Genomic DNA, 23517 nt, shown 5'->3' with positions numbered 1-23517 from the left:
TAGAAATTAAGGACAATTTGTAATGCATAAACCACTTGCAGAAAATGCCTACTTACTACTTTTATTTTGATGATAAAGTCTCAGTTCCAAAGGAGAACCTTTTACCAGGAAGCCTTTCCTACAATTCGATATAGCCCAGGTTTCATTCACTATTAGTAAGATTCACACTTGTCAGGACCTGTCAAATATGTAACGATTTCCTTTCCTAGTGTCTTAGTTACAGTAAAAATTGAGCTCGTCGTTTATCCTGCAGCTCTCTCATTTTCTCTTACTACTAAAATTATCTCCAAGTTTTGGTTGCTACTGTTTTTTCACTAAGTAATTCCATAGAAACAAACATTGAGGACTGGCATGGAGAAGTGCTGTGGACTGACCACAGCCCCTGTTCCCTATACCTCCTGCACTGTGTGGGATGGGAGCAGGTGGAAGAACTGGGAATGGAGGGCTGAATTTGAGGCTGGGAAGAAGGAGGGGAGTAGGGAGAAGGTGTTTTTAGTTTTATATTTGTTTCTCACTAACCCACTCTATTTTAAATTATCAATATATTGAATTAATCTTCTCCAAATCAAGTCTGTTTGGCCCCTGCTGGTAATTGGTAAACAATCTCTGTCTTTAACCCATGAGCTTGTCCATGTTATTTCTTCCCCTGTCCTGTTGAGAAGTGAGAGAGCAGCTGGGTGAGCATCTCAGACCCAGCCAAGGCAAACCCACCACACATATTTTGCTTTCAGCATCATAACAAGTAGAAACGGTCTCCGGTAGATGGATTCCTCTTGTGTCGAAACACAGCTGTGCTTTCTGTTTTACTGTCTATTGCTGTACCATTTACAATGACACCAGGCTCCACAAACAGACCTTCCCAAATTCAGTTTTGGTAAAACAGAGAACTTTATCCAAATGAAACTGATGTAACTGTGAAGAGGATGCACCCTGATGTGTTCAAAATTAATTTGAAGGACACACAAAGGGAGTAACTTTCTTCCACATTCTGGAGAGAAATTTTTAGCACTGAACATGTAAAAGAAATGAAAGACTATAATTGCTTTTATAACAATGTCCCTTTAATTATGTCCTTCTGGCTAACGATCTATTCTTCTTCCTTTACTGATCTGTTTATCAACAAATTACTCTCTTTTCTTCCACTGATCTTTTAGATATTTAAAGGGTAACAATGTAAAATCACAGTAGGGCATGCAAAATGAGCACAAGGTATGTGAGGTTTAAGAAAAAGGAGGAATTAAAGAAAAATGAAAATGCAGTGGGGTGATGTAAGGAGAAGAAAACACAAAAGATAATAAGTACTTTAAAATGAAAAGGACAGAGAGCAAAAAGAAAGGGAAGAAAAATATCCTGGAATGATAAACATTTTAAGGTAGTTATTAGCTTAATGAAACATTTGCAGGATGTACCTCAGGGTGTGTATATAGGCATGTGCCCATGGGGACTCCCAAAGCACCTCAGCTATTTATTCAGATAAAATTATAGCATTATACTTCAGCCTTCAACGGAGGTCCTTCCAAAATGCCACAAATGGATATTGCCCTTGCAATCTGTAGTTTCTGGTTACCTCTTGTACACCAGATCTCACACATAAAATTAGGTGTTTTTAAAGGAGCAATTGCAGGGTCATTCAAATAGCAGGGAGGGGGAGGGACTAGGGAAAGGCAAACATTTGTAGCGAACACGACTGAAGAAAACCTTCATGCGGCTCTGAATGCCAGAAGCAATGATAGAAGGTCTCAGTGAAATTTAAAAAGCCAGAGTGAAAGCCTAGGGATATATTAGCAAGCAATAACAAAGTGCACACACTACTTTGGAACGAGCTGCTTTAAAACATGTGTGGGGACCATGTATATTACGCAGTTTAGCATTACTTTTTGGAATTACATTCCAACTTTTTGGTATAGGACATAACCCGTGCCCTACAAACTCCTACTGGTTTTTCCTAATTCAAGCAGTGATCCATTGCAACCCCATTGTATCTTCCCATTGGCTTTCTTTTGTAAGCACAAAGACGAACACCTGTTCTGCCAGTATGAGCTGCTCATGTCCTGTGAGCTCATACTGAGTTTTAATCAGCTCTCACTTGGAAAATCATTCAGGCTGCAGTTTTTCTTCACATTTACGCTTATTGAAAAGACTAAATGCTTCATCTCAGATGGGAAGGAACTTGAAATGCTGGACTGTCTTGCTGACAGCACTGCAATCCTATAATCATTTAATGTCTTTGTAAGTATCAAAGTGAATATACAGGAATAACTTCAACTGACCATGTTTTTGAGTAAGAAAAAATAGCAGGTTTTCATGTACAGAGGTGCCAACCAGCTCAAGAGTCAGCAGTGATTTTCCTTCCATCTTTCACCGAGAATACTTAGTAATGAAAACTGTGAATTAAAGACTGATTGATCTGTCAGGCCTCTTTTCTCAGAGCTTCTGCTTGATCCTTCCATCTGGATGCAAAATGACTTTTAAAGAACCTCTTTTCATTTGTGTGCAGGTTTTCAGTGTGTACAGATCAGGTGAGTATTAGGATGTCCTAATTAACTACAGCAGGAGAAAGTGGAGACAGTATTTATTTATATCATCCAGACTCTGAATGCTGAAAGACCCCTCCTCCCCACGTTTTCATAACGTTTGTAAATTTAATTTTGCCATCCTAGTCCCCTTCTTGTTCTCTTCAAACACTCAGGACAAAATTTTGTCCTACTCAAAGTCACTGGACACCTTTGAAAGTCACTGATTTCCAGTACTGAAATTACTAAATTGATACGATAATTCATTGGACCTGAATCATCTCTGGTACAACTCTATTGCTAGTCATCGGGTCATGGATGCAAGATGTTGTGATGTGTGTGTATGTCTGTCATGGGGTGTGAGCCACAGGTCTGTTCATGTTGCAATGCTTAATACATTTAGCATGGATTATTTGTACTTTGTTCTTGTATTTTTATTTTTAATAATGAAAGGTATTTTAATAAAGCCTTTCATAGGGAAAATAGCATAATGTATTTGCAGCTAGAAGAAGTCTATATTGTATGTATTTGTATGAATACCATGTTCTCTGGTATTCTACAGGTATTTACTGGCACAAGAATTGTATATGAAATATGTTATATAGAAGATTTAGAAAGGGTATAAAAAATGAGTGCAATCAAATAAATTTCACCAGAGACATTGTTTATATTTAAAGCTTTTTTTTTTTTTTGTGAGATTTTTAGGTCACCGATACAACTTGTTTTGTGTTAGAGCTTTTTAAGTAGGTGCTGCAAGAATTATTTTATAATTGGAATACATGTATTTTTCTCTCTTTTCCATAAGAGTGCCTGAACTGATTTTGTTCAAGTTATTTTTGTTTCTGCATTTTAGCATTGTGCAGAAATCATGGATGCAGTTCTGGTCTGATTGAAGGTCATGGTTAATCATTGATTAGTTTTAGTGGGGGAAGGATTACGTGGCAAGGTTTCTTACTATACTGAAACTTCTGAGAATGATGTGTAACCAAAAATAGACTTTTGAATTGAGTACTCCCAACTGCTTAAAGCTATTTTCACATGCATTCATTAAAAACAAGTCATAAAATTAGAGGAAGGAATGATGGAAACAAAAAGAAGGAAAGTTATGTTTGAGGGTAAATGCAATTAGTTTGAGCACTATAGTTCCAGAAGAAACTAAACGATGCCATAATTAGACCAAGCCAAAACATTTCAGGAGAATGTTTTTTAAAACCACAAAGCACATTGATTTATTATCTTAATGTATTTGATAAATAGCTTCAGAAAATAAAAGCAAACAACATGATTCAACAAAACAAACAACTTTCACGCCCCCTCCCAAAATAAGAAAAATGAGATGTTTAGCTTTACCCTAAAATGAAATTTTGAAATTAATCTTCCCCAATTAAAATAAATAAATAAATAAATACATCCATATATAAAGCATTCTATTTTAATTGATAAAAATGCTTAGGCTAAGCAAAGGTCATCACAGGGAGGCAGGCTGAAAAGGGATGTGAGATCTGTATAATGAACTGAAGACATATCCAGAGGTGTGACATGGTAATTTGTGACATTCATACTGTTGCTCCTTCCTAGTCAGTAATACCTCTGGGTTTACACTGGAAATAAAGCAAGAAGGAAGAATCCATTAATATGGGCAAGTATGTGAAAAAAAATAAAAATCTCTTCGATCAGAATGTGCAGGGCAAATGAGAAAATTTGGTTGTTAGTGTGGTCATCTAGCTTTTTGTATTCACAGTGTTTCGGGGCATAGTCAGACCTATTTAGAATGGAGTTCTTATGTTAAGATTAATATTAAACTACATGCTCTCCAAAATACATTTTTCCATAAACTTCTTTTTATACAAATTTAAGGTGTTATGATAAATTTAAGTTAGTTGTCTGTACTAAAGCTTGTAGTTTATGCAAATGGTTATGAAAGTCATGATTACGCATTACTAGGATGAGAAGTACTGACAATTTAGTCAGAAATGTTTTCTCTATCTAAAGCAACTGATTACATTTAGAAGATGAATCATGCTTACATGTATCCTAGAATTATAAGAATTCAAGTAAGAAAAGAATTGGATGGCTAACAGTAATACTTTTCATTAGGAAAAGAAGAAAAAGAAAAGAATAAGAATATAATTAGGTGCTGGACACAAATTTATTACTGTTCTGATTCACCTTTAGAAAGACCTATCCACAATACAAGGTAACATAGCAATGCATTAATAATATGCTGTGCTACCATCATGTTACCAAGTTTTGAATGCTAGTAGAGCATCTCTTGTTTGCTCAATACATGGCATATATCCTTAGTAGCATGTATAGTGTTTCTGTTTGCATATATTCAAATGCCAATGGTTTACAACTAGAAAAGGATTTATGTATTTAACTGCATTTCTTGGCAAGTACTATTTTATTTTATTTTATTTTATTTTATTTTATTTTATTTTATTTTATTTTATTATTTATGTTTTAACTGAGAACTGAGAAGTTATTATCTAAGCCCAACCCTTGACCAGTTTGACTGTTCTGTCATCTAGTCATAATACGCTGGCCTGTCAGGTATATCTAGTTGGCCCAATAGTTACTTTAATCTCTCCCAAATGAAAGAAATTTCCTGGACCAGAAAAGAGACCTGTTACTTGACCAGTTTCAGAGACTTAAAAATGCTTTGTAAATAACTAAAAAATAATGAAATTCACTGTTAATAAATATAAAGTAGAGCATGCTACAGTTAAAAACTAAAGCTACTTGTACACTTTACAGCATTCTAAGCTAAGATTACTGCTTGAAGAAAAGGAGTGAAATAATTATAGGCAGTTCAGTGCACAGCTACAGTCACGAAAGTTAGCAAGATATTGGGATGCATATGAAATAGGATGAAGAATAATAACAGAGATTATTATAATGCTTCTGTGAGTCAGTAATAGGGGTTCTTGTATAATACTGTGTGCAGGGTTGATCACCCCATTTCAGAGGGATATTAAAGAACTATAGCATTTATAGAGAATCTGGAATAGCTCTTGTAAGAAAATTGAGAGGCTGTGGGTTTTCTTTGGAAAGATGAGTAAGTGGGGACATAATAAAAATATGCAAAATTCAGAGTACTGTTGAAAGATTAAGAGCTTTTTTCTTCCCCCCTTCTGTTTCATAATCCAAAACCAAAAAGACCATTAATGAAAGCATTCATTTTATTTACTTGGATTTAGAATAATAGAGATGTCTATCCAAGACACTAGGCTTCCTAACATAATTACACAATAAATATCTTTACATAAAACTTCAGCAGCACTAGGATAACCAGTTCCACAAGGACTCGGACAGTCATCTGCATGCTATACAGAAAGCAGTGCAGGAGCATGTGTAATAAAAGATAGTAAATTGAAAACTGATAATTTTTTTTTGCACACATAATTAAACGGTAGAACTGTAGTGCGACAGAAAGTGATGAGACCACAAATTTACCAATGGGATTGCATGTTTGTAATGATAATCAGGATATCCAGGGTCATTACAGTTAATTTTAAGAACTTTGTAGATCATGTTTTGTCTCACATTTCGGAGCTTAGACTTAGCTCTAATTATGTGAGACCAGGATGAAACTCAGTGCAGACTGTAGATAATTTCCAGTCTGTAACATTTTTATACTCTGCTCTGAAACAATTTTGCTGGATGCTCTTAGAGATCATTAAGACCTGATGGACCTTGATGTGATCGAGTATTTTGATTCTTATGCTTCTATATTAGTAAATATGTTGGCATCTGCATCTGGGAAAGCAGAATTGTTATGAGGCAAGATGTTAAGAAGCACTGAATATTACACTTGCACCATTAGAGAGCCAAATTGCTTTTAAATACTCATATAGGCATTCCTGGTGGTAAGGAATTTTAGGCAGATGCACTGTTACCTCCTGTATGGGGAAATGAGTTGGTTTGATTGGAAAGATTGTATTTAAAGAGCTCAAAGTGTTAGTTCACATATTTCAAGTGCAGTCAGACTGGCTATCAGAAACGTTTTAGGTAGAAGCTATTTTTAGTGGTGTCTCTTTCAGTAAAAAGTAAACCAAATTTTGGTTTTGCTCCCTATTTTGGTTACTAGTTTCAGAGTACCTTCAGAAGCATATGCAAGAATATATAGTGCTAGACCACCCTGGTATCCATTATAAACAATTCTCCTGTCAACAAAGGGGAATAAATTTATGTGAGACTTTCTGAAGCCCCACTAATACTCTAGCATGCAATACTCTGGATGGGAATCTTTTAGCATCTCAGTTCTTGGTGGTATGTGGTCAATTGAAAAGCAGTTTGTAATATGCTGAATAAAGCTGCACCACGGCTGCTGTAAAACTTGGTAGAGCCATGTGGAAAAGAGCATGGAAAGGTGTTAAGAAACATGCCATAGAATTTGTTTCACTTTTGTTGTATATAAAAATAAAATGTTAGACATGCTGAAAGAATGGATGTGGACAAATTAGTGCTGGGTAAACTAAGGAGTGAACTAAGTATGTGTTCTTGTACAGTAGAGTGTCCACTTATCTACCCCACACTATTTGCAGAGGGATGCTTTGCCTTTATGAAGAATTGTCACAGAATAAGAAGATGTACTCAGCCAGATAATTCCACTGGAATAATTGACATGCTACGAGTTCAAATCCTAGACTTTTTGCAATAACATTTTGGAAATCTATAGATTTTATGTGGGGGCATTGGGAAAGAGAGAATTAATCTCTCTTGAAAAAAAGAAAAAACAAACAAACAAAATAAATAAAAGATAGCTCATCTATTTTAGCTTTATCAGCATATAGAGAAACTACTTTGGGCACTGTAAGACTATTTACAGCATCAAGAATATTCCAATTGCTGTGATACACAAACTAAAATGAACCAAAAAGAGAGATGCTGTTATAAGGAAAACAGGATGCAGTTTCATCAATATTTCTGAGAACACTGAAACATGCAAAGCTGCGGATAAGAAACTCTTAGCTTCCCAGTTGGCAATTTATTGATTATATGAGCTGTTCACTAATGAGATAACTAGAAGAAGCCAAAGTCAAAAAGCTTGCAAAACCAAATATGCTGACACTGTTTAACAATGAGCCTGTTTGCACAGAAACACCTGAACTTTGCTGGTGGAAGGAAAATGGCTTTGCTTTCTCTTGATTTATTTTTTTTTAGCCCATTGTAATATATTATTTAGCTCTATAACAAGGATATTATTTAGGCAGAGTCTTTCATCAGACCCAATTATACTGTCTCAACAGAGCTCTGAGGAGTAGCTGCATTTCAGAGAATTTGTATGCTACATCTGCAGGTAGTTGACTCTGTTTTTGCTAGTTAGGAGGAGTGTGGGATTCTGTTTGTACAATTTATAAGCAGTTAATTTCCATAGCAATACCTTGTGAGTACCAAGGCCTCTCATACATTTGGTTTTGCTCTATCTTGTCTTTGATTAGCTAGGAGACTCTGCCTCACCTTCACCGATGTCTTTTCCTGCATTGCCATGCCTTTGCTTAGTCTCACACGGACTATGACACCTTGAACAGAAAGCTTTGGAAAGCCAGTGACCTTAGACTGCTCTTTAAATCTACCTGTTTTCTTAAATAACTCTTCTCTTCCAGCATAGACTTCCCATTGAATGTTGGAAAAACGATATTTTGGGCTTGCATGTAGACAGGTCTATTCGAGGGTCTGTCTTGGAGCTCCCTTCTCTTCATTGTCCAAATTGGGGTCAGGCTGGAGTATACTGGAGGTTTCTTCTGGCAAATATAGATAGGATTTCTTCTGATGAGAAGCAGGGAGCAAGCAGTTGGGGCTCGTGTGTGCTGGATGTGACCAGAGCATGTACCAGGCCCAGAAGCTAGGAAATACTGCTGGGTGCTGCAGTTTAAGCGTGGCCCTCCCCCAGTCACCTGAACTCCAGGCCGCAGATGCTCGATGAAGGATGTTAGGTAACTTCAACCTGACACAATATGGCAGAATTCAGCTTATCTGTTCAAAAACCTGAGCCTGTAACTCTGGCATGAATTCCTCGTAAGCATGGATCACCAAAAGATCCATCATCTCTCAGCTGGGATGCAGCTGGACAGCAATGATAGAGCTGTGCAGGCTCTCTGCAGTCAAATGACACAGAGTGCGTGCTATACTGATTAATTCATGTTTGCTCTAAGTGGACCATATATTTCTTTGACCTCTCCTCCCTGAAATACATAGATAGCAATATGTTTATATTTATGCATTAGAAGTACTTTGAGAATCCTATTAAATGAATTGCTCGTGTAGCTTGTCTTCTGTTACAAGAGAACACAAGTTAATCAGGTCACTTAATGCAGTGTGGTGAAGAGCATGATAGAAAATCTAAGGAGATTTTCCCTGTGACTTACACAGACTAGGGTAATGTGCATAGCATTTGTGTCCGAGGATTTTAGGTAGAAAAGAGAAAATGCTTGAAGAACTCTTCATTTTCTGTGGAAGGAATACAGCATTTCCTCTTCCTTCACACACATCACTCATCACCGTGTTGCCTTCTATGATAAATGCTACAACGGGGGGATAAATATTCTAAGGGGTTAGTTTTAAAGAGGGATTTTTGGGGTGGAGTGGGGAGGATTTTTCATAGCGATTTATGGGAGATATGATTTGTGCAACTAAAAGCTAGAAAACCTTTTGTTGTTGATTTCAGTGTGCTGATGAGCTGGGATTAATGTTCTTTGGTATTTTTTTGTGCTTGCTGATGTAGTCAAACATGCAGAAGTTCGAAATTTATATAGCATGTACTGGAACCAAGCTTGCCTTTTCATTCAAATGCTGTTATGAACAGGTGGCATTTCTTACATCTAATGACTCTTAAAATGACACACACTGACGGGTGAGTCTAGAGCAATAACAAAATAAATAAAGAAGATACCTAGCTATAGTCTATCTGTAGCAACAGTAAACATCAATTCTGTTCTTTGAGACCAAGCAGAGTTAACTTCTGTGAATGAGACATAGGGATTTTTTTATTATTATTTTTTATTTATGGCTATATATGTGTGGATGCAGACTTATATACATTTGTATATGTGACATTGTGACCAGGCATTTTTTTACTATTGCTTTTGCTGAGGGAGTTTACAGATTCTGCATTCAGAAGATTAAAAGGAACTGTTTACAAGAAGATACACAAACACTGTCTGTAACTGATATGCCACAAAGCTGTGGTGATAATGCTGTTTTAAAATGTGTACTAGTGGGGACACAGAGGTAATTTCCATAACTACTGCAGCATCTTATGCCTCTAAGAAGAACTGGTAGCGCAAAGTTACTGTTGTGGAATACAAAGTGGAAGGTGCTTATTAAGTGTTCCAGTAACAAGAAGGAAATATTTGATATAAGGTATGAAAAGGAAGCCTCCAGAAAGGTGCTTTTAAGCTACAGTATTTCCTTCTCATTTTAATAATTTGGGTGATGAAAAAAGTCAATAACAAGCTGAGAACTCAACTTATAAACCTTGCTTTATACAAAATTTCTCAGATCCTATTTGTTGTTTTTTTTTTTGGTCATCATGCAGAGGAAATTTGTTGGAACTATGCTAGAAGCAATATTCACAATGGCTGTTTCACTTTAATAAGATTAAGACACAAATATTTCTGTGCTATGTTCTTTGTCCTGAGAATATAAAAACTAATTTGCCTAGGTTTAATCTTGAAGACTAGTTCTTGTATTGAAATGCTTACTGTCTAGGCAGCCACCCTTATTATTTTTGCTATACAAGAAAGAGGGGCTGTGAAAGTGTTCTAGCATCACAACCAGCCACACAAGGATCTACCAAATGCAGAAAAGAAAATGCATCTCCTTGGTCACATCCCAAGTGACTGTCTTCACATGCCCATCTAGTTCCCTTTAAAGCAGCTTCCAGTATGGCAAGGTGTTTCCTTCCTACTTTGACAGTCCAGCACTGGATCCTCTGGATCTGTTACATACACTCCAGACACAGTTCTGGGTTCCGGTAGGTGTCACAATGTGTTTACCCTGTACGTATCAACTAAAGGAAATCCTGCTGCCAGTTCTCGGGTGACAGACAAGTTGGTTTAAAGATGTCATAGATAACTTCACATTGGCCTAGAGTGCACTAGTAGAAGTTACGATTTCAAAAATAAATTGGAGGACTTAAACGGGAAGTAAATATAAAAAATAAGATGTATTTTCATTAAATTTTAAGTGGCTAAATTGTTGTAAGCTGCATCCAACTATTAACTGCAAGATTTTGTCTTGCAGAAGCACGAAGGAATAAAATAATGGCTGTAATATTATTTATTCATAACACAAGAAGCTGTGAAATCCATTGCAGTTCAGCTATGTTTGTATTAGGATGCAATACATCCCCAAAGAAGTGAGATTTTAGTGTGATCTGATCAGTGCTGAGAGCCTGCTGTCTTCACAGCATGAATTTCAGAGGGGTTTCTTCATCTTAGCACCCAGTCTGGCTTGGTGGACTGAACGCCCGTTGGTGTTTGGGGTATGTGAGATGAGCTTCATCCAAAAGACATCCAGATTGTGTGCTCCAAGACTCTGTGATTTAAGTTGAAGTGCAGGAAGCAATCTTTCAATTAATGCTTTTGAATTAAAGCAATAATGTAGATGCATCATTTAAGTCCCCGTTGTCCCTAGTCAATACAGTAGCTCTATTCAGCCCAATATTCAAAACAAAACAACAAAACAAAACAAAAAAATGTTATATGTGATCAAAACCTGTGTATGCACATCTCAGCCAGGTTCAACTGCCCAGATTTAGGCCAAAGCAGAGAAACTTGCTTACTCCACTGCACCAGGACCCTTTGCACCTGGGGAATGTGGCTCTGCTGAAGTCAGTACCCCTGTGTCTTTACAGCTGTTGGTATCCAGAGAAGTGTAAGAGTACCTATCTGAAGTCTATACAGAGGTAAAAGGGCTTCGCAGGTATAAGAAGCAGAAGTTTTTGATTTAACCCCATAAAAAGATAAGAGTTATACATGTGTTATTTATGTAACTTTATGAATTAGTGGCTAAAAGCAGAGCTGGAGAGGGCTTCTCTGAGAGACTGCATTACGGGAATCAGCCGTATAAGAGACCTTATACCTGGCACCACACAAAATGAAAACTCTGTGAGATGAGCTCTCTAGGGAGCAAATAATCACCTCATTGACAGTACTGAGCTGCATTAATATGCACCAAAAGTGATGCTAGCAGTTTCTGGAGAGCAAATTATGGTATTTCTATCTCTCACATCCTGCAGGTGTCTCTTCACTGGCAAATAAAATGGACCTTATTAAGCTGAGACATACCTCTTTGAACTAGACTTACTGTAGCATCCAGTCTGGACATATTTCAATTTCCTCATGGGGAATATAGAAAAATAGTGATTTTTTTTTTTTCTGCTCTTTTTCTATATTGAGTGAAATGAAAATGAGGTACTCTGGACAAATCTGAAAATCAATATTTCTTCTAGCCTTTCTGCATCCTAAGGGGACAGACTATAGGAAGAGGCTGCTTGGCTTTAACCAGTCAGTAAATGTTAAATGAAATGGCTTATCATAAAGCCTTTATCATATATATATATATATATACACACACACACACTATATATATACACATATATATACACACACTATAAACAATATATATATTAATTTTCTCATTGTTTGCAGTTTTGTTTTGGAATGTTTTAAATCATTTTTGCTTTTTTTTTTTTAATTTTTTATAGAAAGAATCATTTTTCATCACAGGGACACAGTGAATTTTCCTGTGTTCAACTGTCTTCCCTGTGTTCAACTCAATAAAGTGGCTGCTAATATTTTTAGGGCATATAAGGAAGCTTCAAGGCAAAGTAGGAAGATCAAGCAGTGTAATGGTGTACATGATTGGCTGTTCACAGATGACTGAGGTCAAAATCTGAAGGAAAGCTGGAAAGATGAGCAGCAGAGTCGGGCTCTGGACTTCAGAAAAGCAGATTTCTGTTTGTTTAGGCAATTTCTTTGACCAAATTTCAGTTTCTGAGGCAGAATTCCCTCTGGAAGCTGCCATGAGGAGAAAAAGTGCATAAGCAAGATGGCTGATCTTTAAAGAAAACTTACAGAGGATTCAGAAACAAACTTTCTTCCATTTGTACAGGAAGATGAGAATTTTTGGCAGAAGGGTTGCTTGGCTAGGCAGGGAGCCCCTGGATGAACTGAAACACAAGAACACACAAGAAGTGGAAACCAGGCAACGAAGAAGCAACACATACAGAACTTCTTGAGCATTTGGAGGAAAATCAGAAAGACCAAGGCCCAGCTGTAGATGAAACTAGCGAGGAACATAAGGGGTAATGAGAGAATATGCTAGAATCAGTGGGATGTTAAAGGAAAATGTGGGTCCACTGATGAGTGTAGGAGAAACAGATGGTACAGAAAAGGCTGAATCATTCCATGCTGGTTTTGCCCCTGTCTTTACAAGCAAAATTTTCTGCATGTACCAGCACAGCTCAGGGAGGAGAGGGACTACAAGGAGTAGGGGAACAACAGGTTGAGGATTGCTGAGAGAAACCGAATGCTTTCAAAACCTCGGACCAGATTAGATTCACCTGAGGGTACTGAAGGGGTTGACAGGGGTGATGCAATTAGATAAGGTTGCAGAATTTAGCTCTGGTAAAGATTTTCTGGCTGTAGTGGTGTTTTTGGGGCTGCTTGAATTGACATTTTCAGCAAGGAACAAGGCTGAGGTAGTCCAGACCAGAACAAATAGCCAGAGAAATATTAGACAAGTTGTGTAATTTAGGCAAGGGGTTTCCAGAGATAAAACATAAATACATCTTTTAGTCTGAGAAACCATGTATACTGACAGAAAAAAAAGAAAAAATACTTTTTTTGGTGTGTGTGTGTGTGTCTGTGCGTGCATGTGCATGCATGCTTAGCCTGTTAAATTTAAAGGATGTGCTCTGTGCTGAATATTCTCATCAGGCCTGCAACTGGATGCTGTCTCATTAATGTCTGTCTATGAACAGTGACAGAAGTTTCTGTCTTGGACTTTCTGCAGACCAATGAAAATACTTGCTGCCCTAAGTGACTAGTAAAATATCATTCTTTCTTTATCAGAGAAGTAGGATTGTGCTTTAAAACAGGAGATAGAAGCGGGATTGTTCTTTATAACAGGAGATAGAAGCATTTTTATTCCACAAGTCACCACTGAATCCTGATCGATTAACCTGTCCAGTTAAGACTTGCTCCTAAAGTATTTTTGATTCCTGTCTCCATATTGGTGTCTTTGAGTTATGTTTGAAAATCTAGACTAATACACCCATCAACTTCAATAGTGCAAGGTACATATCATGTTTGTTTGCTGGATTATCTGATCCTGTCTGACATACATCTTGTCAGGAGTGCTGAAATACCTCCATCAGTGTGTTCATGAATTCTAAGTGAATGAACTGCAATCAGCTGTTTGGTTTGACCATGTCCCTATCACTCTTTCATAGCTGTTGATATAAGCATACACTAATGTATTTTGATTGCATAATCACCTGGGAATTTCTTATATTTGTGCTACAACAAGAGCATTTATGCATGAAGAAAAATACCTGCTATTCATTGAATCACTCAGGAAACATAAGAAATAAAACAATGTAAGTAGTTGACCAGTCATGCACTGTAGATGGGGTGAGATTGGATTTCCTTGATTGCAAAAGAAATTGTGTAATTAAAATGGTTAGAAACACATCAGTGTTTGCCAAAATGGCCACGTTTGCTGGCTTTGTCTGTTAGGCTCTATATTCTGGATTTTCTTCGGTGGAGGAAAATTAATACATTGTCCTATAAACAGTAGTTTAATGGTCAAACATGGTGTTATTACATTCTGTCTCAGTAATGAAGAATATATAAATTTGCCCTTAGGAGTACAGAACACATTTCATGTCAGATAATTTTACTGTAGGTGAAACATGAATCTCAAACTCCTTGAGCAAGTTTCTGAATTGAACCTTTTGTTTTTTTTTTCTAATTTTTCTAAAGATTTTTTTTTTCTGAAATTGAGTCTCTGCTGATCTTGAACATGGTAGTTCTTCTAGTGTTTTCCCTGTTTTGAATTGAAGGGGGAGAGAGGAACACGTGTATTAGAGAGTAGGCAGTAGAAGCAGAACAACAAAGCAGAGAAAGGCCTCTGAAGCAAAGTGTCAGTGACTAAAAATTCAAAGCATAATTAGGATGACAGGTGCCATTTTCTTCTTTGTCCTTCTCTCTCTCTCTCTCTCCCTCTCTTTTCCTTCATGTTTCAGTTTACCTCTCATATTCTCTTCTGTTCTTGCTGCCTCTTCATTGCTTCCTGCTGTGTACCTTTACTTGCTGCATGGAGTGCGCTGTAAAAGAACAGTCTGCATTCTAGTTTATGATACCTACTTTAAGAAGATATTTTTTCTTTGTTTTAAGTTAAAAGAAAATCCTCTTGTCATGGGAAAAAAAAGAATCATATCCAAAATGAGATGTGGGAGAGATGTCTGTGTTTAAAGCCTTGGGAAATCTGTAGTCTAACCTCTTAGGTATCGATGCTGTCTGCAGAACTCAGGTTCCAGCAGCGGAGGATTCCTGGAGGAATAGTCCTTTGCCAAGCTGCCAGCCTCGGCAGTCATCTCTCACCTAACCCCCCACGGGGCCCACTGATTAGATGGATGTCCCTGACTCAAATTCCACAGAATTGTGTCTATTAAGCATGCTTAAGGTAAGCCTAACGTGACAGTCATAACAGACTGAAGAAAAGGTATATCTGTTTCAAAAACACAGTTGGAGGAGTTTACCTCTGGTTGGCGACCTAATAGCTAGCATTTCCCTTCTAAAAGTTGGGATGTAAATGCATATTGCCTCTCTTCTAAGATAGACCTTGACAGTCAGGGAATCCTCACACAGCTCCCATGATTGTGTTGGTACTTCTGCTTAGGCAGCTGCTCAGTAAACCCATGCTAAGGAACTGACCTAGCTAACAAGGAGCCCCAAATACATGTATTTAAAGATGTTTCTTTGTTCAAACATAGCTGTACAGATCCATGGTCCAGTAAAGAAAACAAAGGAACATGGGAAAGGGAACCCAATGGCAGGGGAGGGGGAACTTCAAGATTAATTGTAACATCCAGCTATGACTCCAGCCCTTTTGTGTCTGGTCTTTGTCTGTCTGCTAGGATTTTAGCTGTATTATGAAGCTATGTCTGTCAGGATCACTCTGAATTTAATAACAGTATCAACTAAATATTTCTAATTACTCTGTACCTAAAAAAGAATCATTGTAATATTCTTAGAACCCATCCAAATGAACAATCCTAACCAGATTAATTGTGCAGCATCTTGATGATTTCTTGGCACCCGTGCAGATATTTTGTGCAGCATACAGGACCTTTCAACTATTTTATGAAATATGTTTAGGTCTTCCAGTATGCTGCTTGTGAGGCTAGTCACTGTTTCATTTTGTGAATTGCTCAGCATCTTGATAGTACTAAAGCTTTTATTTAAATTTTCTTTTCAAAATTCTGACAAGTGCAATTAATGACTTGCTGCCTTTTGGTGGAGAATCTACATTATGCTTTTAGAAGTTTTTGGTTTTTTTTTTCCTTTTTCTTCTTTGCCTTCCTAAAGGACTGGGACCAGTGTCATAGCTTCTTAGTGATGCAAAGTAATCATTCCTGAGATTTACCCATCATAAATAGACCATTAGGTAAGTAATCTGTACTAGTGTCAGGGAATAGGCATATTTAGCTTTCATATAGCTGACTGAGAAAAATGACCATAGAAATATGATCACTTAACATTTATTTTTGGGCATTTATGGTACGTTTTATCTTCAAGTATCAAGGACAGCATGTCAGGTATATTTTTGTACCATTCTTGATTGCTCATTTATTTATAGTAATCTGGCTTCTTTGGACAAAATATGAAATGAAATTACAGCATCTCATTTGCCTGGGATGGAAATTAAACAGTAGGATCCAGCTGATCACATATGCGTCTACATAGCTATGGTTTTATACTGACATGCATCCATTTATGTACTAAGTTTTCACAGCACAACATATAAGACAGATTTTAATGTGTGACTAACAACCGGTAGAGAGCTCAGTGAAGGCGAAAAGGAACACAATATTGAGAAGGGATGTTGAAGAATCAAATGAATAACTAAAATGAGGAAGGATTGAATGAACGTGTGGGGAAAAATAGGCAAAAAGTGAGAAAGAAGAAACAAAGGAAGCAACTGACAATGAAAGGAGAATAAGTTCAGGAAAACAGCTACTGCTTCTCAGTTCCAAACTGAACAGAAAAAAATAATGTAATAGTGGAAAATGGATGGAAGTGAAAAGAGCATGAAAAGAGAACAAAAACTTTGTTTTCTCAGCCGGCTTGTGTTCCCTAGAATATGTTGTTATCCTCTGTATTGGCTTGAATGATTTGGCCCATTTTTTTTATTGTTTCTACTTCCTTATGTAATGACTCCCGAGTGGGCAGACCCTGTTGAAATGGAGGTGAAGAGCAACTGAGAGACAACTGCCACAGTTCCTGCATGTACCGTGCCCAGAGACTGCCGGGTGCGGGGAGGCTAAACACCTCTGAAATTACCAGTCAGTTGGCAGTGGCATGTAGTTGTATATCAAAGCTCTTAGCCATGTCAGCATCCAGGACAAATGGCCTCCAGCTGACCTGAGCAATAGGATCACTCTCCTCTTGCTTCTCATTCAATTGAGATCACACATAGCAACTATGGTATGTACGGTCCCATGTCCAAGGGCTGTCATCTTCAGTATCATTCTGCTTAGATGATGCCAGTTCTGGGGATTATGAGGATGCAGCATGAAGCAGAGAAGCTGGGGCTGTTTTGAGGAATATCACGCAGATGGGGTGCTGCGGAGAACTGGCATACAGGCTGGTATAAAGAGTTAAATATGTGTAGGACTGCCAGGCAATGAGATTAAAACAGTACACTTCCTGTGAAAGAAAAGTAATGTAAGAAATGTTTAATTTAAGTGCCACTGAACTAAGCAAATAGCTGTTCTACATATCACTTACTGCGTGCTTCCAGATCTTCCCTTCATTGATGGTTTCTGTACTCTCCCGACCTGTTATAATAATGGCTGCTTCACCTATCCAAGTGGCTGATTGCACAATGGAGAAAAAAGCCAAGGAGCAGAAGTCCCAAGCTAGCTGCTCAATACAGGGCTCTAAGTATTCAGCGTGTTTCAGCTGCAGCAGCAGATTTACCACGGTGTTTCTAATTGTCTCATTATGGTGTAGATGTGCAATGTGTCAAAAGATGAAAATATTAATAGAGAATAATGTATCATGCTCTATAAGTAGTTTCTTGTTGCAGAGGACGAAGTTATGAGCTGATAAAGTGAAGGTTAGGATTAAATCAGCCATTGCTAAGGAGATAACTTGAGAGAAGTACAACTTCTTCCTTAATTCTCTTTTGCTGATCCTACTCTAAGTTGTAATGAAAGGATTAGATGACAAGTGTCACCAGTATTATTTCTGATGCTAAAAGATTGCTAATAGCATAATGGAAGTCTGGGCGGTGAACATCACAAGAAGGCTATCTATAGCATAGGATGGAGGGGGAACCTGCTTTTTTATACCCTGCCAACCTAATTAAAAATGCTTCTTGCTCCTTATACGCATCAGCTCTTTGATTCAGCTGCTAGTTTATTAGGTAGTGTGCTACACAAATCTGTCTTTGTCCTTCCTGACCTAAAAATGTCTGAGAGTGGATGATCTAAAGTCATGTAAAATTGGTGTGTTTTCTCCCAAAGGAATGTTGCCAGGCTTTGGGCCAAGCTAAAAAAAAATAAATAAATTAGGGATTTGGTTTTCATACATGAGCTGGCAAAAGACATGTTTGAAATAAAAGCAGGAAATTTATTTTCTTTTTCAGGCTCTACCGTGAGAAAGAATATAATTCTTGCTGCCTTAGTTTACCCAGTTCTGTTTGACAAGTGCTTCACAGAGGAGTTGCAAGGCCAATGCAGTTCAGTGTTTGGGAAGATCATCAGAGATCCCTGATGAAAGATGCTGTGCAACTTACTGTTATTGTATTTTTTCTCACAGATTTATGAAAAATTATTTTAAAAGCTTCATTCCTTCTGTTTGGTAGAAATAAATCATTCACAACTGGTAACAGCTTTACATGATATCTTGCTAGCTTACCATTTTGTGTGAAAATGGTTTTTGTTTTTGTGCGTGGCCCCACCCCCGATCATATTCATTTAATATGTTCCATTCTAAACTTTGCATTTGGGCTTCCTGCATGATTAATTTAATAATATTAAAAAGGTGATGAAATGTAAACTTTATAAATTTGAGGGATAATTATGTTTCTTATGTTACTCAGTGAAGCGAACAATGAATGAAACCACAGTGGCCTGATCAAAACTATTACATAATTTAAAATGAGGCCTTCGGTATCAGGTTGGAAGAATTATATTGAAAATAGTTGTTATCTTGATTTATAAGCTTTCTGATGCATCTTATCTCTTGCAAGGCTTTTCTCTTGAAGAATGTTAAGTACACATTTGTAGTTAATTTGCTGATACTGTGCGTACGGGTTATTACTTTTTCTTAACTTAAAGTTGTGCAGTTCATTCTTTTCAATCCTAAAAGGATAAATGCTGGGATTTTCCAAAGGAGCTTAGAGAATTTAGGGCTAAATTTTAAAAGGTTCCTGAAGATTCAGATAGATGCCAAAGGGGATTTTCAGAAGCATGCAGCTTCACATTAGAAGAAATACAGGTGGATATTGAAATTCTTGAAAATCATACTGGGTTTGTATCAGTAGCCTCTAAGTTCCTACAGGTATTAAAACTGTCTTCTTTGGATATGTCTATTTTAGTAAGTAGTGCAACACAGTAGGAACAGATTTGTAGAGAGAAATGATGCTGAGGAGCTGACATTCATATTATAGAGTTTCTGGCTGTTTTTCTTCAGATGGGCTGTGGTCCTGCCCGATAGACGAAATTCAAATTAGCAGCTAAGGCGCATTAAATGTGTCACAAGATCCCCGAAGTATTGCTTGAAGTCCTCTAGTCCAGTCTCCAGCTCAGTGGAGGACTACTGTCAGCAGGTTCAGTGATAGCTTTTTTAGACGAGTTTGCAAAGCGGCTAGGAAAGGAGGCTCCACGATTTCTCTAGGGAAAGAATACTGCACTACCTTTCCAGTGAAATGTGCTTTACTAGTTCAGTTTGAGCCTCCCAAGCTGCAGCTTTTGGCTGTTGCATCTTGTGTCACTGTTCTCCACTACCAAGAAAACTTAGGCTCTGTGTCTTGTTTCTTGCCTGAGCTGTGAGCATTGGTATGGAAGCGCATGCAGCAGGAACATGCCATTGCAGCTTTCTCTCCTGCAGGCTTTCTCCATATGCACCACTTTCCAACTGGTCTCTCGATGTAGACCCCCAAGTTTAAAGCTGTCTTCATCAGGTCTCTGTGTCCGTCTCCTAGAGTAGTGTGATAAAAGAAACAAAAGCCTCTACCTTATACTGCTGTGAGATAGAAGTTACCCCTGCTATGGATTAGTTGACTTTTTGCAAGTTCCTCTCTGAGTTTGGCCCACAGAATCTTGTCTGAGTGCTCATTGCCTCAAAGAAATATATCAGAGTAGGAAAAAGTGCCTCCCCCTAGTAGAAGCTTTGCTGCTTTTTTCCTCCATCAAGCTTTACTTTTGTTTTTGTCCTTAATTAGGCTCTTAATTACTTTCTCTGAAACCACAGCAAGTCTCATTGCTTTGTAATTCCCCTGATCTCCTGTGACTTCTTATTTTAAATATAGATGGTGTTTTATGTGAACAGATTGTTATCCTCAAAAATAATTGCTGTTGTAAAGCCTGTATTTTGCATCCTTGCCTATATCAACACTGCTTCAAACTTTATTTCATTCAAAGTTTTCAAGCGAATCCAGGTTCTGTACCCTGGAGAGCCTCAAACATATTGACTGCTTTTCTGTTCTTGTGCTGTAGTCTTCATAGTCCTTCTGTACTTACTGGAAAAAAAAATGAAGAAGATACCTTCCTTTGCTCATTAGCACTACTTCATCTATGGTCAGCATTGGTATGAAGGAAACAATGGGCTAGGAAAGCAATTCCACAAAATAAATGAGGAGAAGGGAAAAAATCCACAGTGTTGTCAGCTGGTAGGTGGGTCAACAACATCAGCCAGCGAGGGGCAGGCAGAGCCTAAGACACGTCTCTTCACAAGGTGGCAGAATCAGACTTTCAGATACTGCGTCATTCCTTATAAATCCATTTAGATAGGTCTGGGCTAAGCATTGATAATAGAATGACTTCCCAGAGGAATATGCATCTGGAGCCTTCTGCCTCTCCTTTCATTAAGCTATGGCATACCTGTTGGTCTGCGTTGGACAGGAGCCTCCGAACTACAGTGACTGTTGATCAGAACACGGAGGAACAGCCTGTCTCCACTGCTTCCTCCTTTATGCACCCTCAAGGCAGTGCTGCAATTTGTCCTTCCAAGCAAGAGTAACAGTGCAGGGGCGTTGGAAGATGCAGAGTGTAGCACTGAGTTGGTGCAGTGTGGTAAAAAATGTGGAGAAGATACAGGAACATGGGCTAGGGAGGCGAGAATGCAGGAATATGTTATTTTTTTGTGTGTGTGTGATGCAAAGTGGGTGACTAGAGGACATAAAGCATAATGCATCTAGATGACAGGGTCTATAGTGACAGGATGGTGAGCTGGGGGCAATCAGTTGAATATGGAAACTACTCTCAGGATGAAAGGCTGACAACTTTCTAAAATAGCTTCAAATAAAAGGCACATCTAAAACATTGTGTATGTGTTCTTAGGACACTTTTAAAATGCTTTTAGAATCTTACCCTAACGAACAAATAATGCTCAGGACATCAAAGTAAGTATTTAATGCACACTGTTTCCATATGGAATATCAAAAATATGAGGTTTGGTGATTTAAATGCAAAGTAGCGATCCTGTCTCTCATCCTGATGGTTGGAAACTGATGTACTATCACTGGGACTATGAAAAAATAAAAGACCATGTGAGTGCATAGCCAGGTTCTTCACCCGTGTAACTTATCCACTGATTTCTGTGATGTTTTGGCAACTGATGCCTGTTGATGGCCCAGAGATAGCTCTTAATGTGTCTCCTGTGAGGAGAGGCTGAGAAAACTGGGCCTGTTCAGCCTGGAGAAGGAAAGGCTCGGGGTGCGTGTGTGTCTTATCAATGTGTATGAGTATTCTTTGCACCTGAAGGGAGGGTGCAAAGAGGACTGAGCCAGGCTCTTTTCAGGGGTACCCAGTGCCAGGACAAGAGGCGGGGAGTCGGACAGGGTGACCTCCTGGTGTCCCTTCCAACCTCCATCATTTTGTGATTCTGTAATTTTGCTATCAGTCCGGCTATCAATATGTTATTAAAATTAATAATCTCTGACAATTTTCTCAGTGATGCACTGGAAATTACTATGTAATGACATCTACTATGTAAGGATCAGGAAACTTCACATAAAAAAATCTGAATGAGGTTGAGTGCTGAAGAAAGTGCCCATAGCTCTCCTGTTTTATTTCAGTTTCCTATAATTTTTATACAAGAATGTGTCTAATCTTTATACAAATATCTTTAGCACATACAAATCCCATATATTTCCTGGTATCTGAACTGAGGTTGGACATTTTTTCTAAATCCTGTTTCAGAGCATGACACTGATTTTACTGGGGATTTTTTTTTTAAGATTGCTTTTGTGAATTATTGAGCTATAAAGCAGAAGTATAGCATAATACATCTTCTCCTATTTATGGATTCTACAGATATGACACTATGTGTGTGACCTTGTTCTAATATTCCTATTGTACACAAAATGTAATCCCAAACACTAGATATACATAAGAAATTGCCCTGGCAGTCATAGCTGATTTCTTAGTGTCTATTGTTTCTTTATCAGATGAGCACTTTATTCCAGGTTTTAAATCCCCTAGATGGCACTACAGAATACAGTATTTAAATGTTTTTTACAATGCTGCTGAATAGACAATGTTAAATAATTTTTGTCTTGAAAAATAAACATTAATGAGGTGTTTAACAAAATGAAATAGAAGGCAAAGAATTTGTTTAATAAATGCAGGATAATCTACATGCTTGGTGTTTTGGCATGTCCTTATGTACAAAAAGTGGAACGGCACGCTAGACATGTGCCAGATCACATACAGCCCTTTCTGCTAGTGTGGTCCAGATGGTAGCTGTCAGATTCAAATCCAGACTTGGGCCTGCAGGTCTGAATTGGGAAATAAGTGTATTCAATCCAAAGGGATTAAAAATCAGGAAAGAAAACAAGTGCTGTTGTTTTGGATTAGAAACACACTCGGCAATTGTAAGTGCTAAAAATGTATACTACAAGGAGTTGTTTTTTGAGACCAGGTAAGAGATTTTAACATTTTAATTGGCATTTAAATTTCATGCTTTAGTGGCAGGTATCTCACATGCTGGACCTCGTGGGAATCCTGATAGTTTGTATTACCCCTGAGCATTTCTTTTGCAGTTGGTGTGTCATTGTCTGCAGATCACTGCAGTAAATACTGTACTGTACTGCTGAAAAGAGAGAAAAACATTGCCATCTGCAACTACAGCTTGCAAATTACAGCTTGCAATCGTCTGCTATTAAATAAAGACACTTTAACAATATTTTGGGTTTTAAATTAGCAATTTACATCACAAGACACTGAAAATACTAGTCTTTTAATACTGCAATTTTCTTTCCTTTTAACCAGGCATCAACATGTATTGAATAAAAAAAAAGAAAGTAATACAAACCAATGTTTACTTAAACAATAGCCACTGACAGCAAGAGACACACAGATGGAAATCCAATAGTTTCTATCTCAGTGGGAGGTTTCATTTGAGGACCTTGATGGGGATGTGATTGGACTGCAGCACTCTAATTTACGTCATAGAGAATCTATCATGATGCCTTTTTTACTGCACTGCTGTGCCAAACTAGGTCTCCTATGGGAAACTGGTCTCAAGCAGGGAACAGGAAG

At 37.8% G+C, this 23517-nt stretch overlaps 1 long non-coding RNA gene across 1 annotated transcript in view; it reads left to right on the top strand.

Moving 5' to 3' along the window:
* The window catches only part of LOC308193845, a 28989-nt gene extending 8256 nt beyond the window's left edge, over positions 1 to 20733 (top strand). Inside the window, exons 2-3 of the long non-coding RNA XR_013950003.1 lie at positions 15050 to 15209; positions 18399 to 20733. This is a non-coding gene — a long non-coding RNA (uncharacterized lncRNA). The remainder of the gene's footprint in view (positions 1 to 15049; positions 15210 to 18398) is intronic.
* The last annotated feature ends 2784 nt before the right edge of the window (positions 20734 to 23517 follow it).

Source organism: Anser brachyrhynchus, assembly GCF_964034855.1.
Source record: "Anser brachyrhynchus genome assembly, chromosome: 4".
NCBI classification, from domain to species: domain Eukaryota; kingdom Metazoa; phylum Chordata; class Aves; order Anseriformes; family Anatidae; genus Anser; species Anser brachyrhynchus.
The sequence above is the reverse complement of the archived record's forward strand: the minus strand, read 5'-3'. Positions and strand labels throughout refer to the sequence as shown.